The sequence below is a fragment of the Aptenodytes patagonicus genome, chromosome 4 (assembly GCF_965638725.1).
Source record: "Aptenodytes patagonicus chromosome 4, bAptPat1.pri.cur, whole genome shotgun sequence".
NCBI lineage: Eukaryota > Metazoa > Chordata > Aves > Sphenisciformes > Spheniscidae > Aptenodytes > Aptenodytes patagonicus.
In genome coordinates, this window is record NC_134952.1 from 33,662,368 (window position 1) to 33,682,869 (window position 20,502).

Genomic DNA, 20,502 nt, shown 5'->3' on the forward strand with positions numbered 1-20,502 from the left:
AGGTCAGGCTATGGTATTCATCTTACAGAACGAGGACTAAACTTTGTCTCATTTCCACTTTGTTGTTCTTAGTTGCCTTCTCTCTTCTCCTGCTAATCTACCTGTCTTCAGGAAAGCAAAAATGGTTGAAGCAGTGGTTGAGTGCATTCTTTCTCAATTTTCCTGTTGCTGATGGGGTAATTCATTGAACTAAAACAACGAAAATAGAAAAGAAGTTAAAATCCAATACCTAAACCAGTATTATTTTCAAATATATACCTTCATATTTCTCTGCATACCTTAGCAGGTTGAATCCTAGTAGTTTTTGTAGTTCTAAAAGGATCCAAAACATAAAAAGAAAGTGAAGAAACAATTGAAACAAATGAAAAGGCAGAAGCAAGACTGATGAAAAATATTTTACTTATTATCCAACTTTTCTTCCTATTATTTAGCTTGTATAAGATAATGTACAATCTTCTTTGAGAAAGTGTCCAAAGACTGTCATCTACCAGAGAGTAATTCAGACAGTAGTGGCTCAGTTCAGCTTTTCTGCTGTAGAAGGTAATTTTTTTTCTAAGTGTATGCTAAAGACTGTCTTCAAAGTTCCAAATACATAGGACAACAAAAGCACAGCTTTACTGGTAATATTTTTACTTATGATATCACAGACTAACTTTTAAAAATAAAATTATTATGTCTTTAAGACAACTAAACAATTGGCATCCATATTTGAAGTTGTTCTTAGCTTTTTGTTAACCAGCTTAGCTTACCTGTTTTGAAGGACGTAGTAAATAAAAATCAAGGAACCTGTGTCATGAATCTTGAATTACTATTAGGATGAGACTGAAATATACTGAAATATCTGGTATAACCTCCCTCCAGAAGCGTAGCATTATTCTTTTTCAGTGATTCTAATCAGCGATTTCTGAAAGTGGGACGTGAAGTTTGATGCCATAGGTTAAAGAATGGCACTAGCAAGTATTTTATAGCAAACATTGCAAATTAATTCATATGTTGTTCAACATGGGGAAAAAATAGCCTTCATTCTTGGTTGTAGATTGTCTTGTTAAATATGATTGCTGTGGCGCTCTAATGTGTGACATTTTTACATTTAACATAAAAAGAAAAAGCTTGTATCAATACTGATATTAAGTCAAACACCGATATTAAGTCAGTGATGCTGTACAAAACTGGTCACCTCTATTCAAAGATTATCTGAAGGTGGCACAGAGAAGGCCAAAAGAACAGGAATCTATTTTTGATCATTAATCTGTGACTATGACAATAAAGTTAAACCTGAAGTTACCTGGAAACTTGCCATAAAATATTTGTCTTATGAGTACTGTCTAGATATTTATATTTTTTAATTTCCAGAGTTGTTTGTGGATTTTAAAGATACTTTTGTACTAGCTTGTAACATATTTTGATTGTGCATTCTTTATCCGTAGTTCAAGAAATGTATAACTGAGTGGAGGCAGTGGATATGAGGGTGAAAAAAATCCACCTAATAGCTTAAGTGAAGCATTTCTTAGAATAGTTAATGATATAAAACTACAAAAACTTTCACATGCATGTGCAAAGGTATGTGTGTGCATGTATATTTATGTATTCTTATATAATGATATGTTTTACAATATTTTTGTGGCTTTATGTCATTTTTGGCTCTCTATCCGTTACTTTTGCATCTTAAATTGTAATATTTTGGTGGGGGCGGATCAGTGTGCCTTTATTTCAATCCTTTAGTCATTATTAATCTTTATAGCATTGCTGCTGCCATATTATTTCTTCATTACTATAATTCTTGTCCAGAATAACTTTGTACCAGTGTATTTAGTTTCTCCTTGGTTCTCTTTACATACTCTTTACACACTCCAACAACTTACTGCTTAATGCTGATTCTGAACTTCTAGATATTTTGAAAATATGGAAACAGTCAATATTCAGATATATGCAACTGTTTACCACATATATGAAGCTATTATTGAAAGAAAATAAAAAACATTACTGAAGTACATTTTTTTAATAAAGAATGAAAGTTACATCTGAGAGCTATGAGGTCTAAAGCTTTTTGGTTTACTAGCAGTATTTTTTTCCTCATGTTCTGGAAAGCTGATAAGAGTCTAAAAGTTCAGTGTTCTGTCAGCTTAGTTCCAGGGCTGTTTTTTTTTTTGTGGGATTGTTTTTTTTGTTTACAAGGAATGTTCTCATAGCCATAGGCAGCGCAGTACGTAGTTACTCTTGGTTAAAACAATGACATGCCTCTTTCAGAACTTTCTTTAACAAAGATCTACGACAAAAATGGTGACAAATTCCAGTCAGCTTGTTTTCTTAGGAAGTGGGCTGTATACAACCAATTCTTGTTTTTGATGGGTCTGGGCCTCCTTGAAAACTAGTAAAAGCTAAAAGGAAGTTGTGTAGGAGGGGAAGAACGTTCTTGAGTCTGTCCTGTGTTCACTAGAAGCTTTTGTGCTAGCAATTACATTTCATAGGATATAAGTTTTCCTTATGATACACTTAATAAAATATAAATAAAATCTTTAATTCTTAAAGTTACCATGTGATCTTTGGAAGCAGTTTGAAGAACATATGTAATGCATCAGAGATATGTAGTGAGTACTCCATTTATATTGAATTGACTTTCAAGCTAAGAATGGAATATTCTTTAATTTACACTGAAAGGCAATGGACAATGCGAGCTTTTTATAAGGGGGAGACAAAAGATGAGGAGATTTAAGATACCACAGCTGTATGTTGCCAAGAGGAGTAGTGAGTCCAGGCAAAGCTTGCTGCAAGAGTTGAAGTATTGCATTATACTTCTTTAAGTTACATTGTATGGAATGGACAAGGCACACATTTAATGGATTAAAAACTTGCTCACTACTTAAAAGGTTTTTAACAGGGAGAGATCAGTAAGGAATATTTTTGGGAGACCAGTGTTTCCTAGTAATCTAGACACTAATGTTCTATGGCATTAAAAGAGTTTCAAATAAAATAAGAGAGGTAGTGTTGGTACTGAAGGACTGGGAATGTGGTTAATGTGATGTCAGTTTTTAAAGAAGGTATGGGGGTGCTTGCAAGGCCCACACTGAACAAAATGCTCTAGATAACAGCTGTTAAGATAGGAATATGTGTCTGAATGGAGTACCAAAACTGAGAAGGTATTTGCCCTAACGCTTTGTTAAAGAGGGTAGCAACCATCAGATGGTTTAAACAGTAACCAGGGAATGACAAAGAGACTTTTGAAATAAAAGGAGGAGTCAGTTTGAAAATAAGTGTAAAGGAAGAATGAGAATTTGTACCGATGGGGAAGGACCTTGGAGGGACAACAGAGCAGCAGTAGCAACTAGCTTTCTCACTGCTGGAAGTGACCCCACTGGCAATATGACACTGTCTGGGCCTGACAGAGCAGCCTGTCCTTCAGATGCTGTGCATAGCCTGTGTCTAGCTAGTAGACTGATTGTGTAGGATGCAATAAGTAGGGACTCGCACATTGGGCGTGTGGGGTGCTTTTACTGGTGTGTGCATTAGTGGATTGTAGGGACCTTCATGGATACACATAAAGTGAGAGCACAGTGGGGAAAATGTATGTGAACAGGGGAAGCTGTGCTTCTGGAATCCCTGATTTGGATAAAACTGTGTGAACTGAGCAGTTTTTTTCATCAAGGCTCTTGAGATCTTGGGAACTGAAAACTAGTAAGCATGATTTCTGTATTGGGCAAACTAATAGACAAATGATTAAATATGACACATTGGGGAGAGCAGCAAGGCAATAGAAGGAAATCTTGCCTCATGTATCTACTCAAGTTCCTTGAAGGCATCAACAGGAATGAGAGAGTTTCTGCTGACAGTCCACTTGAACTGATGGAAGTTTTGTCATCAAATAGGTTTGAAGAAGTTACAGAATGAGGTCTAATAAGTTCTTATCATGAATGAATAAGGAACTGATAAGTGTAAATTACCACTTTTCAAGGTGAAAGGAAATCGGTGCTGTCTCACAGGGGTTTATGTTATGACCTTTGCTATTTACTGTTCATCCCTTTCCAAGAGCTTGACAGTTTGCTGTTGGCCTTAAGTTATTTGGAAGGATAAAGATCATACATTTTCCCTATAAAAGAAAAATGCCTGTGAAATGATTGGCTCTCAGCAGACTATTTCTATTCAGGAGTAAGGTCTTTTGGTTAGAATAGCATAATCAAAACAACCTCTAAATAATCAGTGGACAAAAGAGCGAACAATGTTTAGAATTATTAGGAGAGGAAAACACTTTCAGTGCTATAAATTCTGTGTTTCATGTACAGCTTGAATACAGTCTGGAAAAAGCAAAGGAGATGACACAGGGTGAGCTAAAGTATGGAAGTGCTTCTGTAGAAGGAATGATAACAGGCCGATTTGAGTGAAGTGCATTAAATAATGACTGACATGGAGAGGAGCGTTAAGGGAATAATTTTCAATTTATTCAAATTAAATTTGAGGGTGACATTTTCAAATAAAACGTTTCTACATCCTGCACAACTGTGGAACTCTTTGCTGCAGGTTATCACACATATTAAAAGTTTACAGCTTTCAAAAAGCTACTGTACAAATTTATGGCTATTAAAACGCCTTCAAGATGGTAGTTTCAAGGTACTCTGCCCAAAAGCCAGGAGTATGTCTTGGGAGGCAGTGTCTCAGGGAGAGATTTAAAGGGACCATTCTAGATCATAACCTCAACATAAACATTAAACTGTAGTGTCATTAATAGCATCTATCTTTGAGTATGTGAAAAGAAGACTATCGAGTGCAATGTTAATCTTCCTTTGTCCACAGCATTTAATAAAACAATAGAATAAAATTTGACTACAAATGATTCAAGTGTGTGTACTTCAAGAGATGTGAAAATACTGTATAAGTATTGTCACAAGAATAAAGATTTTCAGGAGTTGGTCATTAAAAAGAAACTAGTGGATTTTTAATGTTACATTGCAAGATTGAAGAGTCTTCTGTGCGGTCGTGCTAGAGCTGTCTTTGTGTCACACCGGAATACCCTCATCATTCACATTGTGTATATACTAATTCACATCCTTTGAAGTTAGCCAGATTTAAAGAGGAAGGGAAAATGAGATGTGGACTGGTAGGGAGCAATACATAGTCCTGCTAATACATGCAGTGGCAATGCATGCCAGCTGCTCAGATTAGCTTTTGAGAGAATATGGATCACTGGAGACAGATACTTAAAAACAGAAAAGATGTTCACTAGTAGGGGGCTTTTAAACTGCTTAGGCAAAGAGATAAAAATGTACTTCCTAGTGTTGAAAATAACTTACATTTTGGAGTACTTTATCAAGGCAGATGTTGCATTCCCTATTACTTGAAGGAGTTTTAGGACATGTAGAAAACGCTTAGATTGAATTGGGAGAAACTTACCTCCTACTAGGAGAAGTTGAGAGGTGGTAGAGGTAGTACTTGGAGGACTGTGACTGTCTGTTCTCATCTTGATGTGTGATTAAATCCTCTTCCCTTCATAATCTTTGAGAAGAGTGGGCACATACATACATTACATACAGTAGCTTCTAACCATCACAGTTCCTTCTTGAGATAGACGTTGCAGTAAAAGTCAGTGCTTCATCTGTTAGTTGCCATTTGGAGTAAGCAAGGAGTAGTTGCCTCATGTATAAAAATGTGTTCTGATAAGGGGCAGAGAAAAGAGCTCATCCCAGAGAAACTTCAAATGCTAAATAGGGGATACTAGGCTGGATGTGGAGCATTACCGTGAGGATGTCATGAAGTGTCCCCTAGATGTTTTTTCTCATTCAAGCGCTTACTGTTAGCCATATTTTGGTTCACTAAATAATTCATTCTCCAGGTCAGTTTAGAAGGAATTGGGAGAGAAGCATTTCTAACCTCCAAAAACATGTGGGCTCAGCTAATGAATAAGTTTCACTCCAGCACACATCTAAAATGCAAACTTGGAGTTTTGCTTAGTTTCAGTGGGCTGCAAGTACTCTGAAAGTATTAAGAAAATACTATATGTGTTGTAAAAGTCTTAAATTTTAATCAGATTTGACATGCTGTCTTGAAATTCTGTTGTGACAAAAGTATCAATGAAAAATATTTTTTAAATGCTATGTATTTATGTACAATGTCCAAGTTTATGTACAATGGGACTAAACTTAAGGAACTCAATGAGTAAGCAAACAATTCTTTGCCATCATATATGTGAAGGCTGTGTTTTGCATCCTTACTTTTTGCTAACTTTGTAAGCCCAGAAATCCATGCTCTTTTCTGCCACTTTGCTAGAGAACCATGTCTTAGGTTCACCATATATGCAATAGGTGTTCCTATACTAGCTGTTTTTATTTGTTATTAATTTTCAGTTAGCTGCTATGGGCACCACAGTAGAGTACAAAAGTTTTTGGCTTGGAACAAACGTTTGGGAAAAAATACACTTTTAACAGAAAAATTAAACTATAGTAGTTCAACTCTAATGTCGATATTTTAAAAGTCTAGAAGTTTGATCCTTCTGGATGCCAAGAAAAGAGGAAAATAATATTTAATGACCTCAAAGTTGATGAAGTTTCTGAATATTCTCAAAGCATTCAGTCATCTGGTATTGTGATGCATTTAAGTATCTGAATGCTAGATTTGTAACTACTTAAGCCACCTGAAGAATGACACAATGGTTCATAACTAGAATATACTAGTTTCATAACTAGAAAGTCTACTTGAACACAGATCTGTCTGACAATGCTTCCAGATCTTTGATCAGTTTGTCAGGCTGTTCTTGTGCATTAATTTTAATTTGAAAAATTCTTTTATGTTAATTTACTAGACAACATACGGTCCTTAACTTGTTCAGTTTTTCCCCTTCATCTAGAATCTTGAACTCTTACTCTTTTTTTGCCCTGGTGGTTATTTTTGTCTTAAGATGTAAAATTTTTCTTCCTTGTGCATGAAAACTATTGACCTATTCTTGCAGTTACTCATACAATGAAGTAACCCATACACTATATGCATACTTACAATAGCTGAGAAAATTGTTGTCTCTTAAAGCCTCCCAGGCTTTCCTTTTCCACCTGTGTTACAGCATTTCACAGGTAAGATAACAGTACTAACTTTGTTTTGCACCTTCCTAAACAGCAGATCGCTCTGGTTTTATATCTGCAACTTTTATTGGCAACTTTGCAGCAGACTATTCAATGTAATGCCATGGTTCAAAATAGTATATAGAAATCCCATGTTGACCATTGCTGTGTCACCAAATGAAATGCCCCTAGTGAGGTACAAAGAATGTTTTAATTCTTTTATAATGTTTTTTATTGTCTTTTTTTTTTATGGTCCTGAGGCTTGCTACAACATCTTTGGCCTCCTCAGTTTTTTTCATTCTTACTGTTCAATTAATATTTCTGGTTTTATTGTTTCATAAATTCTTTTCAGAACCACCTTCAACATAAAGCACTAAATACAAAGCACCAAAAGAACATTCTGTAATTTGTAAATTCTTTTCACTTACTGCTGGTCTTGGGAGGCATGTCAGTTTTCTCCAGTATCTAGGCTGCACAGACTGAAAGCATCTTTTCATTGCCATTCAGCCTGAGGACATCCATAGAAACATTTTTCAGACCTGGAACTTTTCTGTTCTTGCTTTAATTGGGAGAACAGTTTTATTTTATTTCATTTATGTTTATATTTCACTGTGATATTCTTTCACCTGCTTAATCAGTATCATGTAGTGTGATTCTTCTTTGTATGGTTTCTTACAGTTATCTCCCTTCTAATCCATGTTTCTCTCTCTCTCTCTCTCTCTTCTTCCTCCTCCCTGCCCCCCCCCCCCCCCCCCCCCCCCCCCGTAGTAATTGGCAGTTTAATCCATAAAAGCCCTCAAAATCTTAAACATATCACTGGATTTACTCACTTTGTTGCTATCTCCTTCATGGTATTTCAGCTTTTCAGAAATTCATGTGAGCAATTTAACTTCTGCATTTTTCTTTTTTTTTATTTAGCCTTGTCCTGTCGTCTTTGCGTATTCACAGTGCCCTTCTCAGACAAGATGTTGATCCTTCTCTTTCCCTTTTCTTCTTAGTATGTTCTCATCTACATCTTTCAGGCATCGTGGTGCTTTCACATTGAACATATGAACACTGTTAAATAAAATTTGGTGTTGATGTCAGTATTGAGCCTTTTTCTGGGTAAATTAATACACTATTCTAAAAAGTAAACCATCTAAGGTTTTTGCTTTTCAACAACTTTGCCCAAATTAATAGTCCTTATTTGCAAACTGCCCTCATTTCTACAAAGCCATGATCTACTAAAGGAAAGTTATTTCTTCGCTGTTCCTTACCGCAAAGAAAGGAAAATCATTTATCATGAGGTATTGTATCTGTTCTTTCAGATATCTACTTTGTATTTCAGTCCACTTTAATGAAATTCATTATATGGCCTTTGCCTTTGACCTAAAAACTTATTTGTCCACAGTGGCCTGTTTGTTTATTTTATTTCAAAGCACTAAATGTGTCATGAAAGTACAACTTTGTTATTTTATTAATTTAGGCACAATAATTGAGCTTTGAACAACTCTGCTGATATTTATAGACTATGACTCAGCTTATTCTCTCCTTTCTGAGCTGACAACATACTGCAATTTCACAATTCAGTACTTGTAATATTCTTTTAACTTCCTTGCGTACTGTAGTACAATTGTAAGTCTCACATGAACAAGCATTTATTAAACCTTAAGAGAATTTTTCATTTGGCCTCAAATAATTCCCAGGTTTCTTTGTCCCAAATATATGGGCATTCAATGTTCTGTTGATTTTTCCTCTTCTAGGTATTATTTTTTATGACTTCTTTAGTAAAGCTAGCATTTTAAATATTTCTATATAAGCTTGAATGTAATGGTCATTCTGAATGTCTATAAGACTTGTGTTGTTTTTTGCATTCCTGGAACTTTTTGGTTCTTGACTATTTAGGTGGTTTTTTTGGAGACAGCTGACGGAAGGAACTTGAAATGCAACTTGTCTTACAGCAGTATTTGATTTGTATTCATTGCAGGCTGGAATACTTGCTAAGGATAGCACAGCAAATAGCACTGAGGTTTTGTGTCATAACATAAAATTTTTAGCTACTGGCTTTTATGGTATATTAAGTTAATGCCTGCCATCCTAAACAGAACTTTATAAAATACATCATCACAAATTTGATAGCTGCTGAAGTACAAGATGTTTAATGGCATAGCACATCCATTGAAAAAAATGTTCTCACTCATATTCTAATAATTAGGAAGCATCTGCCGGTGCGTTACACAGTGAATTTAAATAAGTGACTCCCATAGCTGCCTTCATAAATCATGGATTCAAAGCATTTGTTACTGTGAAATAAATTCCTATTTGTCAAGTGTATCTACTTTCAAATTTTATATTCTAAACATGGAGTGATTCTTTTGTTTTCAATTTGTCCTGCTAAAGGCTTCATTTTGCTCAGTTTCTATGTCATGTCAGCAGTACTTCTTCCAATGTGCTAACTAGACCTAATATACCATGCAAAGATTTGCTCTGGGCAACACAGAACATTTCTTTTTTGATGTCAGCTGTACAATTCTGAAAAATATAGGCTTATTCTAGAATATTGAGATGAAGATTAAAAACAGTACTGTGAAGAAGATAACAAGCATATACCTCTTTTCCATTGAGAAAATTTGGCTGTAGATTTAAGTTTCCCATCATAATGGAAGTTGCTAAGCTTGTAGAGGAATAAAGAGAAGAAAAGAGAGATTAAATACAAAAAAAAAGTTTTGGAAAAAGAAAAATTAAAGAAGGAGTATAAGTAAGTTTCCCTCAAGTAATGCATGCCAGCCTGAATTCTGTTTTCTTAAAAATTTGATGAGATGTTCTTTTTATCCCAAGAGTAATGTTAATATGTAATGCTGTGCAGCGATAGTATGTAATGAACTTAAAATGTCAGTATTTAGAGCTTTAGATCATTGAAATGATAGCTTATTATAACAACATCAGATGATAAGTTACACCTAAATCTGAACAGAATAATAAAACTCTTGCTGTCGTGAAAATATACTTTCCCCTTTTTACTGACTTAAATGTTGATACTTTATGTACTTGCATAGTTTGGTACATAAAATTGTTTTTAATAAAGAATATTAATTTTTAAGGTTTTATTCTGGTTCACGGTCACATAATGACAAAATCCCAGAGGATATAAAGTCCTAGGATATGCGCATATATATATATATGTGACTGTATGTGCTATATGAAACGTAGTACAAAATTGGTTATAAATCTGTGTTGATAAAACTTCAGAGTATTTGAAACAGTTACTTTTCACACAAGTATCATTTTGTTTTTGTTACTATAAAAAAAAAATCCTGAAATACAAATAACTGAAAGCAAATACATTACTACACATATGACTTCTTGTCCCTTATTGGCAGCTGTAGCTCCGTTCCCTTGTGTTCGTATTTTGCCAATTAGTTGTCAGTCTCCTCTCAAGAATAATCCAGTGTTTACGAAAAGGTGTAATTTGAAAGGGGATCAGACACCCACAGTTGTACTCAAGAAATAAACTTTTTAATTCATGAATCTGTTAGTTTGTACAGTGTTCACTCAGATACCTCTTTCTATAGTAAGTGTTAAGGTTTATAAATTGATGTACAGGCTGTGCTTCAGATGGTACTAAAAATTACTTTGGCAAGAAAGACTACCATGGTTTTCCTCTCTGGCATGTATCTAACTACTCAATCATATAGACTAATTTTTCGTGCTCAATTTTGCATGCCTGGTCATGCCTGCCTAGTTTGTCTCACCTTCCTAGTTAATTAACATTTAAAAACCAGCATTCCAAATATACAAATATTTTCCCTATACTCCTCAAGTTTCTCTGCTGTTGCAAATCCAAAAAATGACTTAACCTGCTATGGAACTTGCAGTTAGTGGTCATCTGTGAAACCTGTAGTTGAAATAACTTAATATATTATTTCTGAACTCTGTGTGGCTGAATTAGAGGCAGCATCCAATTTACTTGGAGTAGGTAACTACATCAAACACAGGATTATTCTCACATTCTCCTGTTTTTGTTAATTGGATAGTGGCTTTGGGGTAATTTGGGTTTTATACCTCCCCTAGCTTCTGCCACAAAGTAAACTTTTTTGTTTGTGTTTTTCACAGTTGTTTGAATTCAGCAAAGTCTATTTTGGAGTTAGTGTCGTAGTAAAGCCTCTCTTTCTTCACTTCTGCTTCCAGCACTAGCATTCAGGTCAAACTATCTTTTTTGCTTCATAGCTTGGAAACCAATTGAAAGAACACTTTGAAATTTCAAAAGACAAAATATTGTAGGTCCTGACTAAGAAATTAAAAACATCTCCGAGTTCATAAATATTACCCGAAGGTATAGGTTATTGTGGTGAAAGCTATATCCAAAATGGCTGTAATTTCTTTGTCAAAAGAAAATGTTACTACAGACCCAGAAAAGAAATGGGAAACTTAAAGGTATAGATATTTTCTGGATATCTACAATCATATGACACTTCACAAGCCTTAGATTCTAAACCATAATTTAAATAACAGCAACAAAATGAGCTTGGCTGGATGGCTATTTCAGCTCTTCTATCTCTATAATCTATAAGGAAAACTTTCTTTGAGTCTACTATATGGTAGCTGTCTTCCCTGTGTTATGCCATGACCAGTCTTTGTCAGCACACCAATGGTGTGAAGATCATCACACTTCCACACTATCTTGGACAAAAGGATTCAGGAGATGGGGTGGGGAAGAAGAGTTCCCACCCCACAACTTGCCAAGGGGAAAAGTAAAGGTATTTAACCATGGTCTTACCTGATTGTCTGGACTTGTGTCATCAGTGCTGCCTAATCCCTATATCGAAAGTAATTATAGGTATATGGCAGCGTCTAGGTGAATATTTTACCTTTGACTATTATTTTTTTAAAACAGAAAAAAAAAAAAGCTAAATGACCAGTGAGCTATATCCCATATTGTGCTTCGTGTCAGAATGAGGGCAAAAAGTGCAGAGATATTTTAGAGTTCAGAAAATAGTTCTTGTTAACAATGTGTTTGTGTTTTTAGGGGAATGCTGTTCATGAAAAACATCTCAAAATCTCTTTTGTTTCCTAGTTAGAAGTAGTATAGTTTGGCTTCCATGTGTTAAGCAAGCAGTCCGTACTCCAAAACAACTATTAACAGTTGAACTTCAATTGCAGCTTCTCTTTTATTAGAATCACTGATTTGGTTGTCTGGCTGTAATGAAATGTGTAGGAAAGTCAGTTTTCTCTGAGATTTTTTGCTCTTTTCTAAGTGCATTAAAAAGTTGTCACATTGTTAATCAAAACATCACAGTTGCAAAAATTTCCTTTCCTTAGGCAGCTAGGCTAAGCTCTGTCATGTAAACTTCCCGAAACTACCAGAATGCTGTTTCAGAGATCCTGGAAATCATACCTTCATCTCTGTTAAAGTCTCTCATGTGGGTACTGTGTGTCGTAATGCCCATTAAGAGGGAAGAGATTTGTTGCATGCCAATCTATTAGGTAACTAAGTGCTGTAAGGGTAGCAATGTTTTATTCCTAATGAGAGGTTAAATTCCATTTTTTTACTGAAACCCACAAAGTAATGGTTCATTGCAGGATTGCCGTATCTTCTGTCTTCTTATTCTTTAGTAATTAATAAATGTGGGAGGAGTCCCTCAGAATAAATTCTTATTCAGCCGGTTGTATCAAAGCCTCTGTATAGCTGAGCAGAGTGTTCGCAGTTTCTGGATTTGTGAGATCACCTCTACTAACTAATTCCTTTGACAGCACTTCTAGACACCCTAAATAATGCAGTATAGCTATAAAAACTGTCTAGGAACAACCAAAGCACCAGCATAAACTGAGATTTGTATACTATTTTAAATTATACCAACTACCCTTTCCAGCCAGCTAGCCTGCAAAAGTAGGCAGCATTTCTCCACTTCTGCTTTAGGGCTGGGAACCCAGATCATATTCTGTGCTCGGTGCCAGATGGACTTTGTGGAAGGCAGCCAGCACAGCCTCTTTCAGCCAGCCAGTCCTGTGGAAACTGGCTGCTGTCTCTGGACTCTGGTTTGGTTTGGCGCAACGGTGAACGTAGCAGTGAGCTCATGGAAGATGTAACTCATATTCATTGAACTGATATATGAGTGAATCAAGGAGTCTGTATGAGATTGTCATGTGTATCTGTATTATATAAATTTTTAAAACAACATTAAATATTTCTTAAATAGGGTAAAATTTATCCGTAGCTATTAAACTCTCCCATCAAAAGTGGCTGATATGTTTTATGGTCATCTTTAGTAAGTGGGAGTCTGAACACCTGCACTAACTGTTACACCACGGATGCTGAGACAGGTGTAAATGCATGGAGTTTTATTTGTGCGGCCCAATGTTGATTTTCTAGATTATCCTACTACTTTTTCAGTGAAGCGCTTGAGTGTAAGCTGAACAAAATCACTAAAAGTGCATAGTCACCACCTCTAGTAATTCTGTCTATTCCTCACCGTTTTGTGTGTGCACCTTAGCTGTTTTCTTAATCCTGGTCTTATTGGCCTGTGACTGAGCTGGATTGGATTTCATGTAGAGACATAGCTTAGAGTGATTGCTTGCTAGGAGTACAATAAATGAAATTTTTACCAGAGTGACATTCTGTTGGCTTATATTTGAGTTGGAGATGTTCATAGAGCTAGTAACCGTCTAAAAGAAAGTGTTTATTTCAAGTGGGTTAGTGCTAAACTAAAATGTTCCTGTTACATTGTTAAATAAAATGAAGATCCCTGAAAAAACTACTGGCTTAAATAGCTGGCTGCACATTTCTTCCTATAGTCATATATGGTCTTCATTTTGCCAGATACACAAGTTCATTAATTCAGGATTTCTGTTAGCAGTAAGTGAGTTTAGATTTGTGTTTAATACTACATTAAATTTTGAAGCAGTTAAGCATCATTTGCAGATATGCCCTTTTATAACTGGGTATCTACAATAAAATAATATCTACAATAAAAGAAATTACCCTATTAAACACTTGCACATTATCCTAACTGTTGGAAATTAATAGGTGATTAGAATAGTCAGAAGTTTCTGAGCTGTTTAGTAAATGAACTGGAGTCAAGACATTTTGTATTTCTTTAGTTTTTGAGATGTTACTTCATATATTATTATATAGAAGTATATATAAATATAAATTACTCAGTTTGGGTGTTAAGTTCTTTAAGATAAACTCATACCCACATTGCATCCCCCGTCTAAAAAAATGGTTTAAAATTATTTTGGCAAGTCGTGTCCATATGCTAACAGATATTCTAAGTTGGTAGCCATTCTCACACATGTGAACAACTTAGGTCCAAACCAGCATCATCTCATGTTTTTCACATCAGTGGTCATGATAAGGGCTTTTGAGGGCTGGCTGCTACAGGGAAAATAGGCTACTGTCATGTACTATCCCCAGCAGATAATAGTATCTTCTATGATGGAAAGAAAACAGTGAATTACATTAGGTTTCTATTTTCAGATTTTCACAGACCTGCCTAGGCTAATAACTTCATATGAAGTCCCCTATTGGGTTCTTAAGCAAGTTAAAACTCTAATCTGCCTGTATGAACTGAACAGACTACTATGTAGTAATCAAATAAGCATATTTGGAGAGCATTGCTTCAAGTGAAGCTATGTGAAACTATGCTGTTCTTCAGAAAACATAATATTTAAACAGGTGTCAAGAGTGTCAAGAGTCTGAACGCTAGAGTTTTTTGAGCTGCGTAAGATTTTATTCTAAATCTTGCTGGGTAGGGTGCTGCTTTTGAAGTGTTACATAGTTAACATGGAAAAAAACTTGTCTGGAGAAATATGCGTATGATCATGAAAACACACAATAACACATTAAATTAATATATCTTGGTGTTTGATCTTGAAGTGTTTGATTTACTGAATGAACTATTTGTTCCCCATAACTTGTTTAACCTTCTTCTGAATTCACACTTACAATGGTTAAGGTGTATAAATGGTATTGTGAGAGAATGTTCTAGAACTTTTGCTTTTTAAACACTTAAATACCGATGAAAGTCATGCTACTCCTGAACATTAATTTGAAAACATAAAACTGATGTGATAAAGAATGTTGTGGGCTCCTTTTTTCCCCTCTAAATCAAGAGAAAAGAACAAATTCTGAATAGCTAATATATGTTCTTGGCAAAATTGATGGACTTTAATTGAAATAGGCCATTCTGAAGGCTTAATCATAATTAAGTGATCCATGGCTTTCCATAATGTTCCTCTCTATGATGAATTTTGCCCTGAATTTTAATGTGGTAAAGAAAGACAAATTAATAGCATTTATCCTATTGGTGTGGAATTTGTAACTCTCTTTGGGGGCAGTTAACTAGTGTGTTGCTTCACCTCTTTCCACATATATTAGCTTGAATTTGGCCTGTTGTGTCCTCCAGGGGGTAGTCTCCATCTAGAGGTTTCTTCAACATGCAATCCAAATTCAGCTTATCATTAAGAAAGGTAATTATTATCAAAATTATCTGCTTTTGATTGGTTTCCAATACACTGTATTAGATGTGTGTCATGTCTTGTAAACTCAGGACAAGTTATTTCTTAGTTATCCAAAATGATAATACTTCACGAAGTAGCTTTGTATGGTATGCTATTACTAAGCCCAACTCAATTTAATCCGGTCCCTCCACCCCAGCATCCGTCATTCACATACTCATAAAAAATAAACATCATTAGGTTTATTTTAGGGAACAGTACTGGAGTACCTGAAGTCATGTTTCAATTTTGATCTTGGGTACTCCACAAGTTCATTATATTGCCTTAAGAATTAACATATAACTCAGAGAGGCCTTATTTCAAATTACTTTGTTTCTGTTTTATTTACATTGCATTAACGGAAAGAATGGAAAGAGTGCAGATTACACTTAAGTATTTTACTGAACCATGACAACTATCACTCTTGAAGGGAAATCACAAGCATATGCTCTATTTAGGGAAATTTAAAAATATATTACATTGTTGTTATCCTTGAGTATCCTAGTGAGGGATTATATATATATGTGCCATCTGCAGTTCAATAACACTAAATATTTAATGAGTTTATGAATAGTAGATAAATATTTAACACAGCTTTGTAGAAATTTGCATGCATTGAACAATTGTTTGTCACTGCCAAAGAAAATGGCCTGATTTGGGGACATGATTATTTCAGTTAGCAATTCAAATTGCTTCTGTGGAATCAGACCTGCGATAGGAGAATGTTAAAATTGGAAAAGGACCCGTTGTTCTAAGTGTGAGTCACTCATGCTTTGGTTCCCCTATTAGTCCTACCAGCATGGCATTTGCTGTTGCATCCACTGTGTGGCTGTGGTAATTGTGTGGCTGTACAGCTCTTCCACTCAAACCGTGGTTGCATCTCTTCTGACAGACTTTAGCTTTGCATCTTACATGGTACTCCCTCTTGATGCCTCTAAAATGAAAGGGAAATACTGAGTTTATTCATGAATTTATTTAAAGCATTTGCCTAGAGCATTTGCAGCCAGATAGACTTCACAGAGCTTCCAAATATTAAATGGATTCAGCATCAAAAAGTAGAAAAGATAGCAAAAACAGAAATCTTACTTCTTGGTCCCTTAATAGTTTGTACCCTCAAATAAAATTTCATGAGAATATGTGCCTTGCATGTAGGTCATTCAGCTATCTTCTTATAGAGGGAAAGAAGTAGTATGAAAATAAAGAAACCTCACATGTGACCAGATCCTTTATTTTGGTTATATGGGTATAATTTCAAGAGCTTTACCCAATTAAAAGCTGCTGTGGAACCACAAAAAAGTATGGCGAAAACTGGTTGCAAACCGTTGAAAAGCTAATTTGTCAAAATTCCTTAAAAAAATATTGTCTTTAAATGTATTCCATTTTAGGTAAGTATGAGCCACAGATGGCCATGAATTTCAAAATTTCATGAGTCAATGGTCATTGCAGTGTACAAAACTGGTGTGTGTGGGTACATTTGCATAAATATGTATCTGTACAAATATAATCTATGTTTCGAGTGGCCTCACAGTGTCATCATACGCCTGTAGGGACAGACACAAGGACAAATGCCACACAGTTCTCACTATTCGTTCTTCAAGAACAGCTGCCATCATTTTTGCATTAAGTACGGGCCTTCTGTCTTCTGAAAACTTCTGCTCTGATTATTGTCTGTTTAGAATGTAGATCTGAAAGTTCACTGCAGAAAAAACACACCCTGTAATTCCTTCGTGAAGTGGTTATGATCCATTCCTCATTAGAAATGGGGTGAGGTACTGTCGTAAACTCAGGTGATTCACATTATATTGTCGAATGCAAACTATTTCGGTTATCCTTCATCACTGGAACAGTCTCTCACGTTCTTCACTTCTTCACTACCATCGCTCTGACTGGCCCACAGCTATGAAGGACACACACCATGCTGCCATTTTGAGTATTTGGAGAACAATGAGTTGGAGAAGCAATTCAAGGAGCTTATTGATCACACAGATTTATTACTAGGTAACTTTAAATAATAATCTACCTAAGGACATTTGTAATAAAACAAAGAAGTTATCAATTGAAATTATTTGATTTTTTTTTTTAAGACGATACCAGACAGTAAATATCTGGCTTATTTAACATTTTAACTAACTTGCCTTTCAACTAGTGTACTCTCTCTCTAAGTTAACCTGAAATTTCTTGCCCTCTCAAATAAAGATGAAGCTTGTTTTTTTTCATTTGAGGTGGCTACTCACTTTGCTTTTATCCATTTCTGTCCCTTCTCTGGGGACAGAGCAGTAGTCAATGATTGTCTCTTACTAGCTTTTTAATACACACATAATGTTTCCAGAACTAAATCAAAGAACTTCTACTTCCTTGCAAGCAAGGCTATGCCTTTAGCAACTCACATTTACAGAAATATAGTTATAACATTAATCCCTATGAGACGTTTAGCCAGAAATTCATATTCACCAGCGAGTTTTCAAATTACAGTCTCTGATTCAGGTCTTCTAGGCAAGTTTTGTTTGTTTCAGGTTTCGGTATGTTTGGTTTTGGTTGGTTCAAGTTTCAGCATTTGCAAATAAACTGTATCCAGTCCATGGTTTTTTCTTTATACTGAGTATCAGGTGGTAGCTAGGACTCTATCTGTCACCTAATTAATAGTGATAATAAGAATATCTTTGTTTTCATGATTTTGTCTTCTTAAGGACTTAATGTTTTGAGAGACTGGTCTGGCGATGCCTTTCGTACCTTGAAAGCTTCTCAAACAGCTCCAGGAAAAGCCTCAAGTGAAAAAATCCTGAGACAAATATACATATTTTCCATCATGCAATAAATCTAATTACTTTGGGAATTTAACAAACAGGCAGGCAAAGATTTCTGATTGAGAATGTCTTTCCAATAGCCTTTTTATATCATTGTGATACCAACCCTGCTAGTAGATTAGATCAAGTCACCATACCGCTGCTGTAACATATAAAAACTTGCCTTCTCAGGTAGACAAGACTTAAGTTTTTTTAAATCAGAATATGATTAAAAAAACATTAATAATCTAATTAGTTTTAGAACTTTTAGTCTTTGTGTTGTTTCAACTTTGCAGTTTAAGTAGTCTACATGTACAGCATTGCAAACTGGGTTTACCTGTTGTGAACTCTAATCATCCTCAGATTGAGAATTTTTCAGTCAATTTTTCAAGTATGAATAACTAATGAAAAATCATGCTTGAAATTTTCGGAGTTGAGAGCATATTTGGTGGCATTTTTAAAAACATCATCAATGTACGGGTTTGACAGCTAGATAGTTATGAAACTGTCCTGTTTCATTAACAAAATTCTTTGTAGTTATTTGATAGTCCCAAGTGAAACCAGAAGTCACACGAACTTTAGTGATATTTTTAAACAAAGTTACTATGCTGGGTGATGATGACTAGCACCTAAAATGTGATTCCTCCCCAGTGTGGGACAGATATATGTCATCAGAAGCAGTAGCGTAAAATTTACTTTTTTTGGAGGTGAGACTCTTCCTCCCTATTAGGAAAAAGCTAAACAATTTAATGTCGGGAAACTATTTTGAGAAAAGGAATGATTTCCCTATATAGTCTCTGCATATGTATGTGTTTATGTACATACTTTGGATTCTGTTCCTTCAATAGCGTTATGGTGAATTAAATTGCTACCATAAAGAGCAAGAGAAAAATAATTACCTTTAACAAAGTATAAAGCATATCAATAAAAATGACATCTCTCATCTAAATGTTTTACAAACACAGAAAGCATTTATAGTCTTAGGAGTCATGTGACAACCAGTTTTATTAATCGGTGATAATAATGTTATCTCTTCAACATAGAGTGTATTTCTTTAGTTCCCAATGTGCATTTTTACACAATTTAGCATGTGTGTAGAGAAAGAATAGTAAGGATTATGTATAAATGCATATAGGTACTTAATAACTAAATAGTGCTACTAGACCCTGTTACTCTTTTCTGATGAAAGGCCCGTTTTTAATTTCAGTTCACATTGTATTAACAAATAAAGTATATATTGTAATCATTGTAAGCTTTAAACTATAACTTGGTGCTATGATTGTGAGAAGAAATAGATGTTTACCATTTGTTAGGTACACTTGAATCCAGATCCTGCGAGTGTATATGTATGCCTACGTATATATATATATTGCTTTAGCTGCATGAGAAATAATGACAGAGGGTCACTACTTGCAGGACTGTGGTCACAACTGAGTCAGAGTACACAATCTATTAAGTGTTTTAACTTAAATATTAATTTTTGTTAGTGTGAAATAGTCCTATTTCCTTCCTTTGTTTTGCATATGTGTGTGTGTACATAGCCTTAGTAAGATTTAGAAGGGACCCTGCAAAAAATCAAGAAATACAGATTGGCTCGAAGTCACATCATACTGTAATGAGATATTCTTATGAGATCAGTGATTTTTATCTTGTTAAACAAAAGGCATGTCTTCTTTGAGAGATGGAATCTTTAGATACATGAAGTTCTTGCCTGGCTTAGCTTTGAATTGGTTATTTGAATGAGCATAACATAATGGAATTTTGAAAACAATAGATAACCATCTACTGAGTAAAAACTTTTGTCATATCTTATGAACTGCATGTTTTGACAGTGCATCGACCAGAATTTAACCAGTGTGGATGAAGGCGTTCTTTTGTATGCTGAAGCATCAGAGTATTTAAAATCTGAATTGTTCTGAATCTTTACAAGGATGGTATTCAGGCAGAATTATTGAGAGTAAAATGAATTAAAGCAAAGCATATGAGTTAAAAAATAAACAAACTAACAAAATCCTGAATCCATAAGGAGGGCAAAAAGTTTCCTTTTTCTTTACCTTAATAGGAGTGAGCATTTTTCTTTGTATTTAATTGGGGTGAAAATTGTATCTATGCCTAAGAAGAATACGTATAAATAATACTTTGAGAACATAGGTATATTTAATTTCACATAGAATAGTATGACAAGCTATACTCGATGTTTGTAA

The 20,502-nt window shown here is 35.0% G+C and overlaps 1 protein-coding gene across 1 annotated transcript in view; it reads left to right on the plus strand.

Annotated features, from left to right (window-relative positions):
• The window catches only part of TUSC3 (tumor suppressor candidate 3), a 158,422-nt gene that overhangs the window by 110,211 nt on the left and 27,709 nt on the right, over positions 1–20,502 (plus strand). The window lies entirely within an intron of this gene.